A 20,918-nucleotide genomic window follows, 5' to 3' on the forward strand; every position below is an offset into this window, starting at 1 on the left:
AAACTATTTTAGGAAGAGGTAAAAATCATAAGCGAAAAGATAATTTCAAAACAAATCCTTCTCAACCCAAAGCTTTTTTTGCTGGGATTATACCCAGAGAACTCAAACGATAGTAAAAGCAGCCAAGTATTTATAGACCTCAGCTTGCTTTATGCCTAAAAATGTGTAGTTTTGCTATGGACAAAGACGCAAAGACCAAACACTACTCAATGGATAAAACAGATGTTGTCAAGCCTGCCATTAGGAAAAATAACTTGCATACTAATAGCTAAACAGCATGTATTTGAAAACATATGGGGTACTTTTATCAGATATATTTAAAGTGTGAAATTAACAAAGAAAGAAGTTAATGAATAATTTTTTATGTGGACAATGTAGTTCCAGTCTTACTGTTCTGTATTGATACACTCTTCAATCTATATATTTGCTGCACGTTGTACTCATAATGATCACTTTTGAATAGATTGCCATAAACCAAAAAAGTTTTTTTTTTAAATAAATTAATTTTTTGTTTATATATATATATATATATATATATATATATATATATATATGGCACAGTAGGTAGTGCTGTCGCCTCACAGCAAGAAGGTCGCTGGTTCGAGCCTCGGCAAGGTCAGTTGGCGTTTCTGTGTGGAGTTTGCATGTTCTCCCTGCGTTTGCGTGGATTTCTTCCGGGTGCTCTGGTTTCCCCCACAGTCCAGACATGCGGTACAGTTGAAGTGGGAAGGCTAAATTGTCCGTAGTGTATGAGTGTGAGTGAGTGTGTATGGATGTTTCCCAGAGATGGGTTGCGGCTGGAAGGGCATCCGCTGCGTAAAACATGTGCTGGATAAGATGGCGGTTCATTCCGCTGTGGCAACCCCGGATTAATAAAGGGACTAAGCCAAAAAAGAAAATGAATGAATGAATGAATATATATATATATATATATATATATATATATATATATTGGATAATTTGTAAATGTAGCAAAGATATTGTTGATTTAAAAATGTATGTAAAGTGTTGTACTGTATTTCTATGTGTACAAACTAAAAATTAAAGAGCCCATATTATACATGAAATAGGGTCATATTTAGGTTGTAAGGGTCTCCAACAACAGTCTAATATGCATGCAAGGTCATAAAACACTTTTATGGTCTTATAATCTGCATTTACTTTACCTAATTATCCCAGCGACTCCCATATGAATCGTTCAGCGATTCTTTTTGTTCCCAACCCCCTCCTCAGCGCGAAGCTAATCTGCGCTGATTGGACCGATGACAGCCTGCTGCGATTGGGCGACAGTGACAGGCTTCAGCACGAGACAGAGTGAAATGCCCAGCTGGTAATCAACTATATAAAAGTAGTCACAGTGCACACGCGCTTCATAGTGTAAGGCTTTTTTCACACACACACACAACCCTCCTCAGAAGAACTGGGGAGATCGACGCGAGTCTCCTAGCCTCTCCCTCTCCCTCTCTCTCTCTCACATACACACACAACGCTCCTCAGAAGAACTAGGGAAAGCGACGCGAGTCTCTCTCTCTCTCTCTCTCTCTCTCTCACACACACACACACACACACACACACAACGCTCCTCAGAAAACTAGGGAAAGCGACGCGAGTCTCTCTCTCTCTCTCTCTCTCTCTCTCTCTCTCTCTCTCTCACACACACACACAACGCTCCTCAGAAGAACTAGGGAAAGCGACGCGAGTCTCCTGTCTCCTAGCTTACGATCGCCATAGCAACGACAAACGGCAGTGGAACGCGAGCTCACAAAAGCCTTTAACGTTAAATCCGTAAACAAAGCGGCACGCGTCGCGTTTTTAACGTGGCTTACATGTGATAAGAGAATATAAAGAGTAACCGCGTGTACTGTACCAGGTTAACAAGTAACAAAACACAATAAATACATAATTTGCAAGTTAAACGAGGCAACAATTTTAATCGCACTTACTTACACTAGTGAATAAACCTCAACCACTGACTCTTCACAGTTCACAACTCATCTTTGGGTAGAGACTGTCAATATTATCCATCTGAGCACAGCGTGACTTCATTCGACCGGCGGCGTCTGTGTGTGTGTGTCTAGTGTTTTTTCTGTGTTAGTGGGCGGGGCCGCAGGTTTCAAATCTCCCTGGTTTGCGCGATAACTACTGGCGAGGCTTGTGTTTCGTGGCTGCGTCATCGCGAAACACCTAATGACTCGTTATCAAGACGACTCGTTTGAAGCACTATGAGTCGACTCTTTTATAGATTAATCAATAGTTTTAAACACTGTACACTTACAGATTTAAGCCTTAGCTGGATATTTCACTTCACTTAGAGCTGTGTTACACACTACATGGAAGGGCATTTTCAAAAACCCATAATATGGGCTCTTTAAATGGCAAAAAAGAATATCAGACCCAAGAAAATATCAAAATCTAAATTATATCACAACAAATAATGTGATCACTAAAATCATAAATGGTAAAATTTAAATATCCAAAATTGGAGTCATTTTGAACTTGTTGTTGAAAACAAATACAAATAAATTCTAATAAATAAAACAATTCTTAGAAGCACTAAAAAGGCTTACACAAATTTAACCTTCGACCATCCATCGGATTCCATCGTCGGGCTGATAGAATGGAATCATACATTATTAGCCCCCTTAAGCAATATTTTTTTCCGATTTCACCGGTGTGATCATACGATTTAGCAACCAGCCAAGGCTGATCACACCGGTGTGATTGTATACACGAAAGGGGTTAGATGTTAACTGTTTTTTTGGTACTTATGAAGTGTGATTTTATCATCCCTAATCCTTCCCAATACCTAAACCCAACAACTACCTTACTATCTATTAATAAGTCACTAATTAGTAGTTTATTGAGCTAATAGCCTTAGTTAAAGGTTTGCAATAACATCAATTGTACTGTACTTTAAATTAAAGTGTTACCGATATGTCTCGAGTTGATCCAAGTCCTAAAGCAGTCTATAGGGTGAATGATCAAATTAATAATAAAAGACAGATACTGCAGAAGTAATCTGTCACGGATTGGTCAGGCTCTCACGATCCCCACTCACGAAGATCACCATCACCTGACTTCTAATGAGCACACAGCTGCATCACATTCACGAGCACCAGATAAAAGCACAGCACTCCAGTCGCTCATTGTCCGGGCTCGTCTCGACGAAAGCGGACAACTGAGCGACCACTCAGCGTAGTCATCCTCAGCTAAACAAACGATTTACTTACCTGTTCTCTTTGTATTCCTCCCTAGTCTTCCTGGTCCTCCCGTATCGTCCTGTCTTCCAGTCCTTCCAAGTCTGTGTCATCCTCTGTCAGCTGTATCTGGTGTGTGCTGTCCATCCTCGTGTATTCCTGTTACCCAGCCACGGAGGAGAAGACCCCAACATCATTCCTGATCCTCCTGGCTATCCTTCATGTGCTCCTTGTTGTCATTCAATAAACACCCTAACGTTTCCTTACCTCTGTCTCCTGTCCGCTTCATAACAGAAGCCCGGACCAATAACGACGACAACATGAGCACCCCCGATCACTTTCAAGAGCTGGTGGACCAGTTGAAGCGGATTCTACAGCCACCAGCTCCACTTTCCAACGCACCACCAGCACCGAGCACTTCCGCCTCCACAGTTTCTTCTTCGGCCCTTCCTTCCAGTCCCATGGCCCGACCAGCGCCCTACTCAGGCGGAGCGGGGGAGTGCAATGGTTTTCTGTTACAATGTTCCCTCATATTCGAAATGCAACCTTCTCTATATCCCACAGATAAGTCAAAGATCGCCTACATCGTATCTCTACTCTCTGGACCTGCACTTAAATGGGCTGAGACGATCTGGAACCAAGCCGGGCCGGTCATGAATTCCATCACTACCTTCACGGAGTATTTCAAAGAGGTGTTTGGACGTTCTGATGGGGAAGTAGCCGCTGGAGAGCAGCTGTATCATCTAAAGCAAGGTACTCTATCTACACAGGAATATGCTCTCCGGTTTCGCACTCTAGCAGCTGCAAGTGGATGGAATGAGAGATCGTTGTTGACCACGTACCGGCTCGGCTTGGAACCCACTCTCCGAATCCAACTGGCCACATTAGATGATACAATGGGTCTGGAGAGATTCATCCAACATTCTCTCCGATGTTCCGATCGTCTTCGTTCCTATCAACAGGACACCATCACCCCCTCGTCTGCACTCCTCCAATCGCCTGAGTCAACAGCCTCTCCAGAACCAGAACCCATGATAATAGAGTCTGGAAGACTGACATCAGCGGAACGACAGAGGAGGCTGACCCGGGGTCTGTGTCTATACTGCGGTGTCAGTGGACACACCCGTATGGAGTGTCCCCTTCGTCCCATTCGGACTTCAGTGAGTGTATTCAGTACGAATATTGAACAATGTAAACCACTTACTACCACCGTACAAATAACTACTGCCTCTATTTCTCTCCTTGTCACAGCCCTCATCGACTCCGGGTCAGCAGGGAACTTCATCTCCCAATCCCTCTGTCGTCAACTCCACCTCCGTACTGAGGCGTCCTCGCATATATACCAGATACAACCGATAACCCAGTGCACTCGATCTTCGACCCGTATCCATCGACAATGCGAAGACATCCTTCTTCAAGTGGGGGTGTTACATCAAGAGAGGATTCAATTTCTGGTTCTGGAGGGTGCAAATATGGACATCATTCTAGGGCGCCCGTGGCTGGTGAAGCACGATCCCATCATCTCTTGGGGCACAGGAGAGATAAAGAAATGGGGATCTGGATGTACACCTGCCTGTTTTCCAAATCTCCCTCTTCAAGGTCGGAACCCCATTTCTTTGTTTGCAACATCGGTCGAGAGCCCTCCTGAGAAGCAGTCTATCCACATTCCTAAGGAGTACAGCTCCTTTCATGATGTCTTCTGCCCCAAGAGAGCTTCCCAGCTACCGCCGCATCGGCCATGGGACTGCGCGATCGACCTAGTTCCAGATGCCCAGTTGCCAAGAGGTAGGATCTACCCGCTCTCGCTTCCAGAGAATCAGGCAATGGAAGATTACATAAGGGAGGCTCTGAGTCAGGGGTACATACGTCACTCAAAATCACCAGCCGCCTCAAGCTTCTTCTTTGTGGCCAAGAAGGACGGAGGGCTGCGTCCATGCATCGACTACAGGGTCCTAAATAACGGTACAGTAAAATACCGATATCCCCTTCCTCTGGTACCAGCCGCTTTGGAACAGCTCCGAGAAGCTAAAGTCTTCACTAAATTGGACCTCCGCAGCGCGTATAATCTGATAAGAATACGTGAGGGGGACCAATGGAAGACAGCATTCGTGACCCCTACTGGCCACTATGAATATGAGGTCATGCCTTACGGTCTGGTCAACGCCCCCTCCGTATTCCAAAACTTCATTCATGAAGTCCTCCGGGAGTTTCTTCACCACTGTGTAATAGTGTACATAGATGACATCCTCATTTACTCCCGGAGTGAGGCCGAACATCGCCAACACGTTGCGGAGGTCCTACACACATTGAGAGAACATCACCTCTACCTCAAAGCGGAGAAATGCTCATTCCACCAGAAGTCGATTCATTTCCTGGGATACATCATTGACCAAACCGGTATACGTATGGATGGGAAGAAAATTGAGGCTGTTCTATCCTGGTCAGAACCCACTTCCATTAAGGAGCTCCAGAGGTTTCTTGGGTTTGCTAACTTTTATAGACGATTTATCAAGGACTACAGCAGGATTACATCACCTCTCACTAATCTCCTCAAGGGTAAACCCAAAGGACTGGAGTGGACCAAAGAAGCAGCCGCAGCCTTCCGCCTTCTTAAGAAGGAGTTCACAAGGGCCCCACTCCTGACTCATCCTGACCCAAATCTTCCTTTCGTGGTGGAAGTGGACGCATCCACCACCGGCGTCGGGGCAGTATTATCTCAACATCATGATACACCGCCCCGACTGCATCCCTGTGCCTATTTCTCTCGGAAGTTGAGCCCGGCGGAGCAGAATTACAGCATAGGAGACAGGGAGCTTCTAGCAATCAAGCTAGCCTTGGAGGAGTGGCGTCACTGGTTGGAGGGAGCCAAACATCCGTTCCAGGTGATCACAGATCACAAAAACCTCCAGTACATCAAAGAGGCCAAGAGACTATGTCCACGTCAAGCCAGATGGTCACTTTTCTTCTCACGTTTTGATTTCTCCATTTCCTATCGTCCAGGACCCAAGAATCTAAGAGCAGACGCTCTCTCTCGTTTACACGAGCATCACGATCATGAAGAACTCCCAACGAAGATTCTTCCCGAACACATCTCCATTTGTCCGATCACCTGGAACGCTCCTCCAGTCGTTGCCACTCCGGAAGCTCCTGCTCCGCCGGGATGCCCTCCTCATCGGCAGTTCATACCACCTGAACACCGGGTAGATCTGATCCACTCCTTACATACCTCGCTAGGCACTGGACATCCAGGGATCAACAATACTCTCTCGCTAGTATCCCAACGATTCTGGTGGCCAAACATGGCAAGGGATGTGAGGCAATATGTTCAGGGCTGTAAGGACTGTGCCCAATCCAAGAGCCCACGTCATCTACCCGCTGGAAAGCTCCATCCCTTGCCGATTCCGAACCGTCCCTGGTCACACCTAGGAGTGGACTTTATCACTGACCTCCCTTCGTCAGAAGGTAATACCTGTATTCTAGTCATAGTAGATAGATTCTCAAAGTTTGTCAAACTAATCCCTCTGAAAGGTCTTCCCACAGCCTTTGAAACTGCCGACAATATCTTTAATCAAGTCTTCAGGTCATTTGGTATTCCAGAAGATATTGTGTCGGACAGAGGTCCACAGTTCATCTCACGTCTATGGAAAGCCTTCTTCAAGCTCCTAGGTGTGGCCGTCAGCCTCTCTTCTGGATATCATCCCCAAACCAACGGGCAGACAGAGAGGAAGATTCAGGAGGTGGGACGGTTCCTGAGGACCTTCTGCAGTGGTCACCAGAACTCCTGGAGCCAGTATTTGGGCTGGGCAGAATATGCCCAAAATTCACTGCGGCAACCCTCCACCGGACTCACGCCATTCCAGTGCGTCCTGGGCTTCCAACCACCGCTCTTTCCCTGGGATGGCGAACCATCTGATGTCCCCGCAGTGGATCACTGGTTCCGGGAGAGCGAGAGAGTCTGGGACGAGGCTCATCAACATCTGCAGAGGGCAGTCCGTCGAAGCAAGGTAACCGCCGATAGGAGAAGGTCTGAAGAACCCAGATACACACCCGGACAAAAGGTGTGGCTATCCACCCGGGACATACGCATGCGACTGCCCTCTCGCAAGTTAAGTCCCCGATTTGTTGGTCCCTTCACCATCGTGGAACAGGTTAACCCCGTCACCTACAAACTACAATTACCCTCTCACTACCGTATTCACCCTACATTCCACGTATCACTCCTGAAACCCTATCACGATCCTGTTCTTCCCTCCACAGAGCCTGACCACGAAGAGGAACCCCCTCCTCCACTGCTCCTAGAAGAAGGAGCCGTCTACGCAGTGAAGGAGATCTTGCGTTCCCGACGTCGTGGTGGCCAGTTGGAGTACCTGGTGGACTGGAAGGGTACGGCCCCGAAGAAAGGACATGGGTTCCCAGAGCTGATATTCTCGATCCTAGTCTCATGGTGGAGTTTCATGAGAGCCACCCTGAGTTCCCAGCGCCTAGAGGCAGAGGGAGACCACCACGGCGTCGGAGGTGTCGGCCCTCAGGAGCGGGCCCTGGGGAGGGGGGTACTGTCACGGATTGGTCAGGCTCTCACGATCCCCACTCACGAAGATCACCATCACCTGACTTCTAATGAGCACACAGCTGCATCACATTCACGAGCACCAGATAAAAGCACAGCACTCCAGTCGCTCATTGTCCGGGCTCGTCTCGACGAAAGCGGACAACTGAGCGACCACTCAGCGTAGTCATCCTCAGCTAAACAAACGATTTACTTACCTGTTCTCTTTGTATTCCTCCCTAGTCTTCCTGGTCCTCCCGTATCGTCCTGTCTTCCAGTCCTTCCAAGTCTGTGTCATCCTCTGTCAGCTGTATCTGGTGTGTGCTGTCCATCCTCGTGTATTCCTGTTACCCAGCCACGGAGGAGAAGACCCCAACATCATTCCTGATCCTCCTGGCTATCCTTCATGTGCTCCTTGTTGTCATTCAATAAACACCCTAACGTTTCCTTACCTCTGTCTCCTGTCCGCTTCATAACATAATCTTAATAGAGTCCTAATTTAAACTGATTTATTACACTTGTTTCTTACACTGTGCATCTAGATATGCATAGGTAGCACTTTAGTTTGTAATAAATAAAACAATTATTTTCAGAAGCACTAAAAAGGCTTAAATGAATTTAATCTTCGATCGTTCATCGAATTCGAACATTGGGCTGATAGAATGGAATCTTACATTATTAGCCCCTTTAAGCAATATATTTTTTTCGATTGTCCACTGAACAAACCACTGATAAACAATGATTTTCCTAATTATCCTAACCTGCCTATTTAGCCTAATTAACCCATTAAATGTCACTTTAAGCTAGTAAAATATGTACTGTCATCATGGCAAAGATAAAAGAAATCAGTTATTAGATAATAATTATTATGTTTAGAAATGTGTTGAAAAAAAGATATATATACAGGGAGCTAATAATTCTGACTTTAACTGTACATTACATCCCTATTTTACATCCTTCTAAAATATGAAAAAAAAAGGGCTGCTTCTGATTCGGTTGGTGCAAACTGACAACAGATTTTGTGCAACGAATGCCCTCTTAATTTCCTCTCTGGGGTGTCAGCATTTGCTTCTTCACTGTCCTGCATCATTGCCTAATCATCACCATGGCACCAGAACGGCGTGTTCCATCATTTAATCAAATTCAGTGTGATTTCAGGCAGGAGCCAAAGAAACGCTCACCAGTGGCTCTGTAGGTACAAATAAATCACTATTACAGCTTCGGCCAGTCCTCAGAACATATTAGTGCCTTGTTTAATATGGCGATAGGAATATTTATAGGTTAACATTCGCCAAAAACAGAAGATAAATATAACAGCGCCTGTTCCAACAGCCCAGACTGAGAGTATGAGTGTCACTGAGTGGGTGTTAACATGAGAGTGTGAGGTTGCTCCTCCTCGCAGCACTTGTGAAGTTTACGCGCTGCAGTCTGAAGTGACAGGCCTCCTTAATCAGCCCCTTATGCATCAGCACCACACCACATCAGTGTAAATACCATCCCACGCATAAGATATCACCATTAAAAAACAGATACTGCAGAATTTATATTAGAGTCCTGATTTCAAACTTGGTTCCTGTACTGTGCATCTAGATATGTATACAGTTGAAGTCCTCCTGAATTATTAGCCCAATTTCTGTTAAACGGAAAGACAATTTCAAAACATTTCAAAACATAATAGTTTTTATAACTCATTTATAGTAATTGATTTGTTTTATCTTTGCCATGATGACAGTACATAAGATTTTACTAGATATTTTTCATGACACTAGTATTCAGCTTAAAGTGACATATAGGCTTAACTTAACTAGGCTTAACTAGGTTAATTAAGCAAGTAATTGTATAACAGTGGTTTGTTCTGTAGCCAATTGAAAAAAATATTTAGATTAGATTAGATATAAATATATAGATATAAATAATATAATAGGAAATACTGTGAAAATTTTCTTGCTCTGTTAAACTTCATTTGGGAAATATTTGAAAAAGAAAAAAAAAATCAAAGGAGGGCGAATCACTTTGACTTTAACTGTAGGTAACATCTCTACAGAAAAAACAGCTTAAACCAGCCTAGGCTGGTTGGCTGGTTTTAGCTGGTCGACCAGCTTGGTTTTAGAGGGGTTTTGGCCATTTCCATGCTGGTTTCCAGTCATTTCCAGCCTGATCTTAGCTGGTCAGACTGGAAAATGACCAGCTAAAACCAGCTTGACCAGCCTAGATAAGCTGGGAGCCCAGCCAAAACCAGCTATGTCCAGCTTAAACCAGGCTGGTCAAGCTGGTTTTAGCTGGTTTAGCTGGTCATTTTCCAGCCTGACCAGCTAAGACTAGGCTGGAAATGGCTGGAAACCAGCCTGGAAATGGCCAAAACCCCTCTAAAACCAGGCTGGTCAACCAGCTAAAACCAGCCAACCAGCTTAGGCTGGTTTAAGCTGGATTTTTCAGCAGGGATAGTATAACCTGCTTATTATTAACCCTTTCACCTGTGAGTTTTAAATACTCCAGCTCACCCTCCTGTGTGAGATTTTTTTATTGTGAACGTTAGATACTTAGAATCCATTGTGTTCTAAAGTTCGATGGTGATGCGTCAAGTTTATCATGTGACCCACCAGCCCCAATGATCTATTTATATATATCATATTTAGTTTTTTTTTTTTGCTCTATTTTGTAAATGTATTGACAAATGTTCTAATTATATTGTGCAATTTCTTATACTCAGATTCCCATAGAAGATATAGAAGATATATTGATAGAAGATATATTTTGTCTTTTAAACAGCTTAATAATGATCGTATTATTTGTTACGTGATAGCTAATGGGCACCGCTGTTGTTGCTAGAAAGGATACAGCTGCGATCGGAAGTTAGCAAGAAGTATTTTTATTATTTATTAAATTACGAATTAGTTGTATTTTATTAGCATCTACCCCTACCTTAATCCTAAACCCGCACCATCAGAATTGATTTTTTTTAGCAGTTGATGACGTGACATTAGAACTCTGAATGTTCTAATCACACCGGTGTGATCAGCCTTGGCTGGTCGCTGAAGCTTACAATCACACCGGTGTGATTAGAACATTCAGAGCGCACATCATCAACTGCTGAAAAAAATCAATTCTGATGGTGCGGGTTTAGGATTGAGGTGTGATTGTATACTTGAAAGGGTTAATATATTTACTTATTTTTAGTACTTATGAAGTGTGATTTTTATTATTCCTAATCTTACTCAATACCTAACCCAAACAACTACCTTGATAGGTATTAATATGCTGCTAATTCGTAGTTTATTGAGCTAATAGTCTTACTAAATGGTTTGTTATTAGCATGAATTGTACTGTACTTTAAAATAAAGTGTTACCAATATGTCTTGTGTTGATCCAAGTCCGAAAGCAGTCCATGATAGGGTGAACAATCAAATTAATAATAAAAGACAGATACTGCAGAATTAATCTTAGAGTCCTAATTTAAACTTATTTATTACACTTGTTTCTTACACTGAGCATCTAGATATGCATAGGTAGCACTTTAGTTTGTAATAATTTACACTATTAACTATTGGGTTATAACCTATAAGATATTAACAGTTTTTTAGTACTTATGAAGTGTGATTTTTTTTTTTTTATTTATTTTATTTTATTTTTTTTTTTTTATCCCTAATCCTACCCAATCCCTAAACCCAACAACTACCTTACTATGTATTAATAAGCTGCTAATTAGTAGTTTATTGAGCTAATAGCCTTAGTTAGAGGTTTGTTATTAGCTTCAATTGTACTGTACTTTAAAATAAAGCGTTTTACAGATATGTCGTGGGTTGATCCAAGTCCTAAAGCAGTCCATGATAGGGTACACATTTATTGAAGCATTTATTGAAGCATTTCTTGAAGCATTTTACACGGTTGAAAATGGCAGCACACTTCTAAAAATTATAAACTGTGATGCTTTAGAGTAGGTGTCCTGAAACACCAGGCTGAGGACCGGCACCAGTCCATGGATCAATTGGTACCGGTCCCAGTCTGAACGAGCTTTTGTTTAGAAAAATCTTTTATTTTGAAAAATGACTGTATTCTCTCGCTTACATTTCGGTCACTTGAGCTCCCAAATTTAACCCACAAGTAGCAAAACGAGTAAGAAACAAACGTCTTTGGAAAATTTCTTTGCGAAGGGGAAAAGGCCCAGTGAAGGATCTGTGAACTGCCAAGGAATATATCCGCAACCCATTTGTCAACAAATCAAGTGAATCCAGAATGATGGGGGCCTTTTAGGGGCCGTTTGCATCTTTTCTACAGTTCCCCCAAGTTCTTTATTTCCAATGTTGGTGTGCGGCTTGCATGTGCAAGTGGCGTGACGCGCTCTTTCCTTCCAGCTGAATGAATGCCACGAGCGCACAGCGAGTCACATGACAAGAACTGAGCGATTAGCTTTAGCTTGTCTGGAATTTACACATTTCGGTAGACTAATTATCTCAGACAAACACAGAACACCCAAACACTGCAGTGCTTTGTAATATTTTACATAAATAAAACTTGTATCAGAGTGACAGCAATGTTTTGTCAGTTTGTCATCCTCTGAGGAAACAGCTAATGGTCGTCTATCAACCACCATAAAAAATGCAGTGTACAGTGATTCACAACGAACAGACACTCAGCAGCTTGTCTCACAACTGGTATTCTAAAAAAACACGTGCACGCTCTCATTGAGAACAACTGAAAAAATATGCTTGCCTGGGGAAAAAGCACTTTGGTGGACACATGCCTTTAGGCTATGTGTCCACCACAGTGTTTTTCTCGAGGCAATTTTGTTTTTGAATTGTTTTTAATAGGTGTGCCCCATATGTAACCCAAATGGTTTTTCTCACCCTGCTCTGAGCAGAATTCAAACCAGTGTTTCTAGTAACTGAGACAGGTGTGCAAGCAAGGACATCTCCCACCACAGCCATTTTTGTTAACACATGATCTGATAAACAAAATCACATGACTATGGCAATGATTTATTCGGTAAATATGTTTCCAGTGTAGTTTATGCACATTTTCTCTGGTTTGATAAAAAGCAAAGTTTACTAAAATAATTCAATCATAAATAATAATAATAATGAATAAATAAATAGTTCATTACAATAATATATCATATTTAATTAAATAGTTCAATAAAATTCATTCAGTTGTGTGCGTAAGATTTATTTAATGCATATTTTCAAGATGCACATCTTGGAGTTTCCATTAATCATTTTTATGCAATAGACAGAATTGTGCCTAAAAATTGGTGGATTGCAAAATAGCTATTCCAGTTCGACTTACACACCTACAGTACAGTACATGGAAGGCAGGGCTAGTATCACTGTGTGGCATTCTTTACTGTAAAAATCCTGGCTTCCACACAATCGATTTTCATTCGGACAACATGAAGGAATGAAGGAATTCATTCCACTTAACTTATTAAAGTTAAGTAGAATGAACATAAAACAATTAAGTTGCCCCGACAAAATATCAAAAATTGTGTTGTTTTTAGCTCATTTTAAAGAAGTAATTTGAACAAGCAACAAAAATATTTTTGAGTGTACTTTGGGCTAGAGGAGTGAGGATTTTTTCACATACTTTTCAATAGCTAGCACTCACTATGAATCACATTTTAATCTGGGTCACAGCACCAACATAAGCCCTCTGGCTGAAGTCACTCCACCACAAGCATGGGAAACAGGTGTTCTAAAATGGATGCTTAGGATCACAGCTCCTACTTGTTGGTGTTTATTGCAACACAATCTCACGGCAATTCGTAACTTTTTGATTTAGTGGCTAATTCGTATGAATACGTACAATCTAATTTGTACAGTTTTGTACGATTTGCTCATCCCCCAATGACAGTTGGGTTTAGGGGTGGGGTTAGGTGCCACGCCTCCTTTTTAAAATCAAACAATTTCGTACGACTAGCCACTAGTCACTTCTCGTGAGATCAGGCTGGTTTATTGTTGTTCTTTAACTTTGTATGTCTTCAGTAATCAACATTTGAAATGGATCAAAAAAGTCGGTGAAAAAAGAAAGTCGGTGCCAGTGGTGTAGTGCTTAGTGCGTGAACACATGCACTCCGGTGCTCACGGCGACCCGAGTTCAATTCCCGCCTCGAGGTCCTATGCCGATCCTTCCCCTCTCTCTGCTCCCCATTCTTTCCTGTCAATACTCTCTACTGTCCTATCCAATAAAGGTGAAATCCCCCCCAAAAATAATTACAAAGTTCAAAAGGTATTTGTTTCAATTCAGAACCATATAAAATGTTTGCATACACTGAAGTGGTTCCATACCTTTATGACATTTTGCAAAAATGTTAGAAACTAGTAATCATAGATTTTCATAGTAGGAAAAAACCCAACCCAGGCTCATTCTGAAAACGTACCTCAATATACATTTCTGGAGACTGTCAAATACATCCCAGGAGGTATGTTTTTTTGCAGTTTTTGTTTTCGCCAATCCACGAGAGGCCGCTGTGTACGCTTTTTAAGATCTCACATTTCTCTCGCAAGTGCCATTTATGCCTGCTGTTCTCTCGTACATCCACTAGAGTCCGCTGTCAACTGACTGACTGACTGACCCACCCCCCTCCTTCCCTGAAACCGACCAATAGTATTTTAACAAACACAGATTGACCCGCCCACCCACTTCCCTAAACCCAACCAACAAATTTAAAAAGCACTTCAGAAAAAAATGGATTTTTACCACGTTTTACCACATTCTCACCCTGTTATTTACTTGTTAATTTTATTTTTTAGCTTCTGTTTTTGTCTTACCTGCTTTCTGGAACTGTTCTTCACCAGACTAAAACCCTGTCGTCGTGGTCATTTCCTCTCTGCATCTCAAGTCCACCAACCTACATGATGAGCTAACCGGACGAACTGGTAACAGCCGGAAAGCAGTCCATATGAAGGTAAGCAGTCAGCCGGTAAGCGCGAAAAGGAATGGCGTCATACCAACCCACGTTTGTTTTAAAGACAAAGCGCAGCCATAAGTACTTCTGGCTACATAATTCACGATCTCCAGAAATGTATATAGGGCTATGTTTTCAGATTGAGCCTATGTTGAAAAAACAAATACTATGTAAGTCAATGTTTACAACATTTTGCAAAATATCTTCTTTTGGAAACTTAAACAAGTTTGTGACATGAGCAGGGTGAGTAAATGGTGACAGAATTTTCAGTTTAGTGTCATCTTTTTAATGTAAAAAATATAGGCTATACTAAGCGAGTTTGGGGGTATAAAAAATCCAGGTCAGATGTCAAAAGTTAAAATCAACGGTCTTGAGGCAACAATTGAATATCTTGTCCCAGACCAAAGATTGCTCAAAACTGCTGAGCCACAGCAAAATATGCTGGCATTTCAGACACATAGAATGGCAAATGGAATAATGCAAATGCTAATAAATATTTCAATAGCAATCGTGAGAACCTCTCTGAGCTTTTATTACATTTCTAAAATGTGGCTGAACCATAAAACATCATGAAAAGTTTCTCTCTTCGTGAGCTGAACACACTTGACACTGCTTTCCTAAACGGTGTAGCTTCATCTTCCTTCCAAAAGATGTCACTTTAGCTCTTTAAAGCACTATATTTCAGTCTGACGGTTATTTAACTGCTGTGCAACATGATAATCAATCATACCCTGCCTTCCAACCAGTTGTGCTACTGTATCACAGCTTTGATTGCTTATATAAATTCAACAAGATTATTCATAACTTCTTCGGTTTATGCACTTGTCGTCCCCAGGACAAAATGGATGGGTTCATTTAAAGACTATATGTAAAAAAATTGCAAGTGAGATCTCTTTAACAATGAGAGTATAGTAAGCTAATGTTGTCTTCTGGAAAAGTTTCCTCTTTAGTCAACAATATCTCAAACTGTCCTTAGATTTCTGCTAACAAAAGTCAGAGATCTCAGTACCTCACAAATATGTTTCACTGTATTCCTGCTGTCCACACTGATTATTGATTTAATATGTCTGCATTTCATATGGTGATCGAAAGAGCTAAATGTGCTGCAATTTAGGAAAACACATACAATTACAAATTACAGATCCTCATCAGTTTGACAGCATACATATTGCAAACTCTCACAATGCAAACACATAAAAAAAAAAAAAACGCACTGCATTTTCTCACAACGCAAACAAATTAAGAAAACACCTGCATTTTCTCAAAACATGCAACATGCAGATAGAAAGAAAACATTGGAAATGTTTCAAGGGGACCCAAAAATGTGACTGGGATTTGTTGATTGTGCCGTGACTATTGCTCGAAGTTGTAGGCGATCTTTGAAAGGTGAGGTTTTTTGTTTATTTTAACATCTCGATTAGACAATTCCCTTGTCTTTTGTATTATATTAACCTAAATAACCATGGCTGCAGCCGAAATCACATACTTCCATACTATATAGTATGTTAAAAACAGTATGCGAGCTGAGTAGTACAGTTGATGTCAGAATTATTAGCCCCCCTTTTTATTTTTTTTTCCTAATTTCTGTTTAATGGAGAGCAGATTTCCTCAACACATTTCTAAACATAATAGTTTTAATAACTAATAACTGATTTATTTTATCTTTGCCATGATGACAGTAAATAATATTTGACTAGATATTGTTCAAGACACTTCTATACAGCTTTAATGGATATTTAAAGGCTTAAACCTAGGCAGGTTTGGGTTATTAGCATACCTGCCCCCCGTATTTCAGACCCATCTCCCGCCCATCTCCCGTATTGTTCTGTCTCCCGGAAAACTCCCAGAATTGCAACCCCCCCACCCCTGCTCCTCAGTTTATTGGTTCAGTACCCATGCGCACCAAACCCAACGCGCAACCATCTTTATATATGCTCGACAGTTCGCGCGCACCTTCACCCCCGCTCTTCAGGTCGTGCGCACCTTCTCCTCCGCCCCCCGGTTTTAACTTCGTGCGCACCCCCGGATAAAATCCCCCAGATTTTATGATCCGAATATTGGCAGGTATGGTTATTAGGCATGTTATTGTATAATGATGATTTATTCTGTAGACTATCGAAAAAATATATAGCTTAAAGGGGCTAACAATATTGACATTAAAATGTAAAAAAAAAATAGCACAAATAAAACAAATAAGATTTTCTCCACGAGAAAAAAAAACATTATCAGACATACTGTGTGAAAAACACAATTTGGGAAATATTTAAAAAAGAAACAAATCCAAAGGGGGTCTAATAATTCTGACTTCAAGTGTATGTCCGAATTTATAGAATTCGAAAATCAGTATGCAAGAAGTACCCGGATGACTTACTGCTTCCGACGGGATTCTAAAGTGCGCATCTGATGCAACGCTACACTATCCTATGATGCACCACTAGAGAATTCATGAATGGGAGTGAAGCGACACAACTGATGCAGGTAGGTCACATGATCGTGACAAAATGGCAGATGTACAGTAGTACATCATAGTTTCATATATACTATTCACATTCATACTGTATAGAACGTACTTTTTTTAACGGCCGATTAGTACATTTAAATTCAAATGCAGTACCTACTGAGTAGTAAGGGATTTCAAACACAGCCCACAACTTAAATAACCGGGTCCGTCACGTTTTTCGGTCCTCTTTTGTTGTGTTCCGTGCTATTTGCATGTGTTGAGAGAAAATGCAGGCATTTTATAGGAGAATTTGCAACACGTGCTTTCAAATCGATGAGGATCTTTTCTTAATTTGCTGGCTTTTTTTTTAATCGCATTTGATTTCTTAAATTGCAGCACATTAAGCTCTCTCGACCATCATACTTTCTGTATGTGTCAACAGTTGTCTTTAAAAAAAAAAAAGACAACAATTTGTCTGCTTTAATATGTTCATATTCTCTTAATTTTCAATTATTTTGTCAAGCCTAATCTATTAAACAACAGTCAAAAATATCATTATTTATAAATACAGTGCAGTTCATTTTGTTTTTGTCATTGTTGAATGTAAATAGTATAATGACAACAAATTTATTTAAAAGTATTTTTTTCTCCTCAGTATCAGTATAGTCATAAGCACTGTGCACTAATATATATCCCAGATGCTTGTATGACTTCTTCTGCTTAAAACAAAACAAAAGGTTCACTCGAAGTAACCTTTTTATGCTTACAATCACACCAGTGTGATTAAAATGTTCAGAACACACGTCATCAACTGCTGAATACAAATCTGACAGCTCGAAGGCACAAAAAAAGATGCACGTTTTCAAACAAATTAGCATACATTTTAGGTTCAAGGCATTCAAATACTACCAACATACATAAATACTGTAACCAAAGACTATAGATTACACAAGACATGTCACTCGTATAGTTTTAAATGGGGAAAAGTGTAACGGTCAATTTGGCGAATGAAGCCCCGCTTTCTAGTACAGGAGCCAATCAGAGATCGCTATAAACTGAGGATTCTCAGGGGAAGGGACTTGAACCAGACTTGAGTTTCTGCAGATTTTGGGTGATTTGAACCTTTAGAAATTCAACTAAAGACACAGTTGTTTAATTTTATTGATGCTTCCTGAAATGTAATCGTAAGCCTGGCAAGCAATTCTGAAAAATATGATGTTTCCCCATTCAAATAGAATGCTGGCTTTTTTCAAATAGAATGCTGGCTGGTTTTAGCTGGTTGACCAACCTGGTTTTAGAGGGGTTTTGGCCATTTCCAAGCTGGTTTCCAGCCATTTCCAGCCTGGTCTTAGCTGGTCAGCCTGGAAAATGACCAGCTAAAACCATCTAAATCCAGCTTGACCAGCCTGGTTTAAGCTGGGCATAGCTGGTTTTGGCTGGGCTCCCTGCCTGGCTAGGATGGTCAAGCTGGTTTTAGCTGGTCATCTCCCAGCCTGACCAGCTTGGGCCAGGCTGGAAATGGCTGGAAACCAGCCTGGAAATGGCCAAAACCCCTCTAAAGCCAGCCTGCTTGAACAGCTGGTTTAAGCTGTTTTTTTCAGTAGGGAGGCATTTCAAAGATGGCCGCCAAGGGTTAATACATCAGATCTGCGGCAGAAATATGAACAGTGTCCTAAGTCATAGCTGGGCACTGCAGACAGCCGGCAACTTGTGGAGTCGGTGTGCGTACTCTGATAGAAACCTATGTTTGCATGGCACTGGCAGGGCGTGTCATGGCGTGGCGCATATGGTGTGCGACCCCCTTTATGATGGTCTTGGTGCGGACAATTACAACCCTTTTTGCATCCTTGTTGAAACTCACACTGTTAGCAATCAAATATTTATGTTAATTAGGCAAGCTGAACGCATTCTGTACAGGACAGGAGACACGGATGAGATTGATTAACAATGGTCTACAGCCAATCAAGACACAGAACACAATGCGCTGTAATAATTTTTTTTAAAAAAAAGCATTTCAAATTGTACAAAAAAAAAACTGCGAGATCATGAAAGGTGAACCGCGTTATAGTGTGGGACCACTTTACTGTGTAGAGAAACAGTTTATTAAACCTTCAAACATTTAAAACCTTCAAACATTTTGCGCAGTTAATTTTATGTTTGTTATTGTTGAATGTGAATAGTAAAATGTCAACAAATTTATTAAGCAGTTTAGTTTTTTCCTCCTCAGTGTCAGTATATTGTGCATGTTCATAAGCACTGTGCACTAATATATATCCTAGATGCTTGTGTGTGAATTCTTCTGTTTGAAACAAAACAAAAGGTTATCTTGAGTTAACCCTTTCATGCTTACAATCACACCAGTGTGATTAAAATGTTCAGAACGCACGTCATCAACTGCTGAATACAAATCTGACAGCTTGAAGGCATAGAAAGATGAGCGTTCTTGTCAGTGTTTTCAAACAAATTAACATTCATTTTAGGTTTCAGGCATTCAAATACTACTACCATACATAACTACTATAACCAAAGACTATAGATTACACAAGACATGTCACTCGTATAGTTTTAAATGGGGACAGTTGTTTAATTTTATTGATGATTCCTGATATTAAATTTTATCGTAAGCTTTGCAAGCAATTTTGGAAATTTTGATGTTTTCCCATTCAAATAGAACATCCGAGCACACTGCCTGAGAGGCGTTTCAAACATGGCCGCCAAGGGTTAATACGTCAGATCTGTGACACATGAACACAAGCCCATACTGACACTGAGAGGAAACTATTAAATTAAACAGTATTATTTTTATTTTATGCATGCACAGAAGTATTCTTGTAGCTTGATAGTATTCCGATTTGACAACTGAAGGTATGCAGTCTGTTTTGAGGAGGTTTTTTGATACCTTTCTTGACTTTGTACAAGTTGCGACCGTTGCAGTCTATGGAGAATGAGGGAGCTCTCAGATGTCATCTACAATATCTTTTTTGTTACAAAAATCTGTGATGTGCAAATCGACGAATAAAAACATTGATACTTTTGATACTTCAGTCATTTGAGCTACAGTATATAATATTATTAACTAGAACACAATGGAAAGTAACTAAACTATTGAGATCTTATTTTAATAATCTGTATCGACGATATCAGCCCGAATTTTACTCAGTATCTGATCAGAAAGGAAATCTGTGGTCTGTCAGGGCATTGGAATGACATGATGGTGAATAATAAATAACATTAGTTTTTAGATGAACTAACCTTTTAAAGTACATAAAACAACGCAATACAATGTAAAACTTAGTATTCTTAAAAGCATATGGAGGATGAGGGAGCTCTCAGATTTCATCTAAAATATCTTAATTTGTGTTCTGAAAATTAGTGATGTGCAAATCGACGAATAAAAACATTGATACTTTTGATACTTCAGTAATTTGAGCTATTTAATATTATTAACACAGTGGAAAGTAACTAAGCTATTGAGATCTTGTTTTAATAATCGATATCGGTATATCGACGATATCAGCCTGATGTTTACTCAGTATCAAACCGTAAAGGAAATCTGTGGTCTGTCAGGGGACTGGAATGACATGAGGGTGCGTAACTAATAACATAATTTTCATTTTTGGATGAAATAACCTTTTAAAGTATAAGAAACAATGCAATACAATGTAAAATTTAGCATTCTTTAAAGCATTATAATTCATTTTCTAATTTTTTTGTATCAAATATGACACAATATGTGTTTTATAGTTATATGAAAACACTAATACAAGTTTCAAATTCGAACAAAGGACACATGCATAACATTACATAGGTAAGGTTTATTTTCTGTGATATTGC

Source organism: Danio aesculapii, chromosome 7 (assembly GCF_903798145.1).
Source record: "Danio aesculapii chromosome 7, fDanAes4.1, whole genome shotgun sequence".
In the NCBI taxonomy this organism is placed as follows: domain Eukaryota; kingdom Metazoa; phylum Chordata; class Actinopteri; order Cypriniformes; family Danionidae; genus Danio; species Danio aesculapii.